Genomic DNA, 5,000 nt, shown 5'->3' with positions numbered 1-5,000 from the left:
ACTGTCTCCAATTTGCTTCTGCAAGTTCAAGGCAATAACAAGTTTTATGTTGTATAACAAAAATATTTTTATGTTTTGGGTTTGAGGTTTTTAACATTTTAAATAGATTTATTAGCAAAGCCTAAAGATGATGTGATACATTTTTATAAATTACCAGATTAACGTTTGACGAATGTGAAAAAAAGTACATTTTCACAAAATAATGTTAATTTGCCTGTTTAGTTTTTGAGAGTTACACTGCAATCCTTGAATGTGCATCTTTCCTGTCAGAAATGCTTCAATATTCTGTGCTGTCAAAAACAAGTGTGAAACTGTTTTTACAACATTGACTTCAGCATTTGCTGCTGTCTCTTCCGCTGACCAAGCCTGGGTTTATTTGATAAAAAGTTAAATATTATTATAATTTAAAATAACAGTTTACTGTGTGAATCTCTGTTAAAGTGTAATTTATTTCTGTGATGCGCCGCTGTATTTTCAGCATCATTCCTCCAGTCTTTAGTGTCACATGATCTTCAGAAATCAGAATAATATACTGATCTGCTGCTCAAGAAACATTTCTGATTATTATCAATGTTGAACAGTTCAGTGCTGCCACACACATGTATATATATATATATATATATATGTATATTATGTATTATGTGCTTTCAAATCTCTATGTACATTTAATTAAAGCAACTTACACTACAAAAGCTTCACATTTGATCATAAAACCAAATTGTTCTCTGCTAAGAAAGCTTTTACTGAGAAGCGTCTGGAATCATATCCAGTTTAAACATGCATGTAGCATAGCAACAATATAATTAATGATTAAAGATTTCTAAAACTCTGCCTGCGGTCTGCAGATCTGACCTCTTGGGGACGGAGCAGTGTCACGTTGTCTCTCATAGTGCACAGGCAAACATCGGTTTTCAATGACCTCACAAGCAACAACCACGTAATATTTACCATCATGAAGTCTATTAACTTCACAACGTCCATTTCTCAAAAAGCTTTCAACAATGTACACTGTGAATGTCCTCCTACTGATGCACAAGTTTCCTCTGTCTCTGACGCCTCGTCCGTTGCAGATTCTCTTAATGCTATCGATGTTGTTTTTATGGAGGAAGGATTGTAAAGTAGTTCTGCCGCAAAGATTCGTTCCCGTGAGATAATCTGCCCAGGCGCTTGGCCGTCTGGTGTTGAACTGACGCGAGAGAATGTGTCTCTGTCTAAAATGATCATATGCGTTGTTATCCCGAGATCTCTGGCAGGGTTGTGCCCAGTTAAAAGAAATGTCTGAAAACATCTCCAGTCGATCGTTGCTGAAACTGACATTATTCAGTCCATCACTGAGTGTGAAAGAGAGCAAGAGCAAAACCACCGCTCTCATCCTGGAAACAGGCATTTAGAGATTCACAGTTAGTTAAAAGAGTTCAAAATAGAGCAAACACAAACTCATAAACAAATTCTACCATACAATAAAGCCAAAAAAAGCAGTTATTATGTGGCCAAACACACCAATATCATTCACATGCGTAGACTGGTTCCTCAATGCATTCTAGTCTCAAAGACCAATATTCATAGCTTTATAACGTTTCTTAAGTATGTTGCACATTTACAAAAGACAAGATGTACTGGGTATATTCTCAGGGCTTTATGGAAGCGATTCAAATTTGTTGATATTTTACAATCATCTTTTCACAACATTTGTGAAAATCGGTGAATCTCACCCTGTTTTGTTGGAAATTGGACATTATGGTTTATGATTGACCTTGACAATTCTCAATACTCATAGAAATACAGTTTCCAATATCATATAATATGATAGAAAATAATATCATATCAGATAATATATTCTAGTGATAAAATGTTTTTCCGTTCATTATGGTTTATATCATATATATTCATTATTGCCAGTTAGTCATCACATTGCTATTGTAAGCTTATGCTACGCTAACTATGGTCAATAGCAAATATCATGTTAACTTTAGCACAACGATTTTTATTTATTTGTTTCAGCACAGTCAGAAGATGATCTAAGATTTGTAACACATCATACTAAAGCGGTACGGCGAGTTTAAAAAAAGTCATATTCAACAAAACTCAAAGTGGTAAGGAATTTGGATTCTGGTCTGTTTGGTTCAGAAAAGTCATTAATTGAATAGTTTATTAGTGCTAACACCTCACCAGTGTTTCACTGCTAAACATATTTTACAGATTTCGTGCAATAATTACAATGCTTATGACCATACATATTCACATTATACATAAAACCGGTATCGGAGTATATCTGAGCACATTAATACAACAGAACATAAATCAAAGTTAGAGAATAATGTGTATTTACCTGTTCATTAGAGCGACTGTTTAGACGAGTCTCTTGCTCTTCAGTATTGTGTGCTGTGAAAGAATAAGAGCGTGTGAAGTTGTCTTGACAAGGTTTCTTCCCTCGTGAACCGTTTGACGTCAGCATTTACTGCACGGTCTAACTCAAACTAAAGCTTTGAAAAGAAGCTTCATATCTTGATGCAAAGGGTCCTCAGCAAAATACTGAACTATATGGTACTATAACAAAATTATAGTCAAACTTATCAGATGCATATTATATATATTTAGACCCTTCAGTATCTAAACTGTTTACATTTTAACCACATTTGTACTGAATGCAGAATTACTCTTGTGTTGTTCTTGAGCTCGTGTGAATTAAAGGACTGATGCGGATAAGGTTGAAAAGAGGCAAGAGTGAAAACACACTCTTAATTGTTTTTGCTTCTTTCCATTGTGCAAAATGTATTGGCATTTTTGCTTCTTTGAGATTCTGCCTTAATAAATTGAAGTGATGTGTTTTTATGAACAGCCACATGTGAGAAGTTGTGCGGGTCTGACAGAACGAGACTTCGGATGTGATGAGGAAATGAAAAGCATAGCTTGTTTCTCAAAGATAATCAGAATGATTTCACAAAAGAACAGATGTGTTCATGCATTTGGGAGATTTTATTCAAAGCGACATTGCTTTCGAGCCATACATTTGGTCAGCTCATTTTATAATACTGCGTAATGCAAATAAATCTGAAACAATTATATCATTTAAGCATGCATGTGGCATAGCAACATTTTTAATGAATGCACCATTTCAAGCCCCACTGTGATAAAACCAAATCATGCTGTATAATAGCAAGGGTATGGCTTCTTGTTCTTTTCAATGTGTTGGTCATGATAGTGCACAGGTAGGTATTTATCGCATTTAACAATTACATGATATTTGGCTGTAGTACATCTAAATTTGCACCCCAATTCTACCATCTTTGGTGTACTGTTTTCACTTTTAATATTGAACACTTGGAAGAGATTTTTACTTTTGTAATAGTTATCTTTTGTTTTAGAAGCAGAGCCATTGCAGATTTCTTTAATATTTTCTTCACTGTCTTTAATGAAGGATTGTACTGGAGTTCTACCACAGAGATCATTGTTCATTAGGTGTTTCTCCCAAGCAGCTTCATTATCTGTTTGGAAATCAGATGGGAGAATATGTTTTTTCTTGAACTCAGCATATCGGCCGTTGTTCTGTCGATCCGCTCCGTCACTTAGAGCCAGAATGAAGAGGAGCGAGAGAAGAGCCTCTGATCTCATCCTGACAACAAGAGAAAGAACATTTAGTTAGACATTGAGTAAGAGAGCAAACATCAAAAGTGAGATGTGTTGGGGAAGTTACTCTATCTAGTCATCCGCATTGTCACAGTTATTAATTATTGACTGTTTAGGTCATTTGAAAGCCTTATTAACCAGTCAGCCAATGCTATTTTCATAGGAGCATGATAAAGATGCTCATGTAAAAGAAAAACCTCAGACAAACTTGGATGTTTTTGCATCTGAAGTCTTCATATATAGCCCTCGTGTTTCTCTTGTGCTTTGTGAGTTGTTAACAGTATGGTTCCCGCTCTGCTTGTGTTTCTGTTCTCATTGTTTCTTGTTCTTTGTTTATTTCATCACTTAATTAAAATATCTGCACGTAGATCCTCACCTCTGCTTGTTTCCTCCAGTCCCCGCAACATACTACAAGTGTATAGAATCACATTACCTAGCCATTTCTCCTTTTTAACACTAGGTATATTTTACATGAACAAATAAATAAGTATTCAACTTTACATGTGTTAGACTGAAAAATATGGAAGCCGGTTTCACCACTTAATAATAAAAAAAAAACAGGCTAATGGGGACTTTTTACGTCACAATTCTGAGTTTATAACTCACGATTGGGAGATATAAACTTGACACTGCAAGAAATAAACTCGCAATTATGAGGAAAGAAAATCTGAATTGCGACTATATCTTGCAATTGTGACTTTATTTCTTAGACGTGTGAGTTATAAAGTCAGAATTGTGAGACTAGTCAAAAAAAGACAGAACTGCGAGTTTATATCTTGCAATTCTGACTTTATAAATCGCAATTTTTACTTAATTACTCACAATTTTGTGTTATAAAGTCGGAATTCCAAGATATGAACTCGAAATAAAAAATAAAAACATCAGAATATTGAGATAAAAAGTCACAATTAACTTGTTTTATTTTGTATTCAATGGCGGAAAGGGGCTTCCTTAGAAAAATACGTGATTACCAAGTAAAAAAACATGGACAACATTACAGTGATGATGCTAATTCTGGTAAACCAGTTCTTTCTGACAGTTCGGTTCAATTAACTGGTAATATATATATATATATATATTTGGTTCACGCAAGATAGTACATGTATGTCTGCAAGATGTTTGTTAAAGATGGCTTCATCTGCTGTGTACAAACACCAGATAGATGTCTCTAAGATGTCAGTTTTAGAATCCTTCTAAATCATAAACATCTTATAGACATCTTCTAAACATCTATTTGACATCTGATAGGAAATGTATTAGGACGTATTACAGATGAGCAAACACAAAATACGTCTTGCAGATGTAATGCGGACGTCAAATAGACGTCTCCGAGATGTGCGTGTGCTATCAGGGATGACATCACTAAGCATTTA

General features: G+C 34.8%; 1 protein-coding gene and 1 long non-coding RNA gene across 2 annotated transcripts in view; one reads left to right on the top strand and one right to left on the bottom strand.

The window, feature by feature from the left end:
- LOC132100254 (protein NDRG2) overlaps nt 1-5,000 on the top strand; it is a 28,643-nt gene that overhangs the window by 16,074 nt on the left and 7,569 nt on the right. The window lies entirely within an intron of this gene.
- The window catches only part of LOC132100270 (uncharacterized), a 5,178-nt gene continuing 872 nt past the window's right edge, over nt 695-5,000 (bottom strand). The window contains exons 2-3 of the long non-coding RNA XR_009423102.1: nt 2,330-3,613; nt 695-1,373 (exon numbers count right to left, since the gene is read on the bottom strand). This is a non-coding gene — a long non-coding RNA (uncharacterized LOC132100270). The remainder of the gene's footprint in view (nt 1,374-2,329; nt 3,614-5,000) is intronic.

This window comes from Carassius carassius, chromosome 2 (genome assembly GCF_963082965.1).
Source record: "Carassius carassius chromosome 2, fCarCar2.1, whole genome shotgun sequence".
Lineage (NCBI taxonomy): Eukaryota > Metazoa > Chordata > Actinopteri > Cypriniformes > Cyprinidae > Carassius > Carassius carassius.
This window is presented reverse-complemented; position numbering and strand designations above follow the sequence as displayed.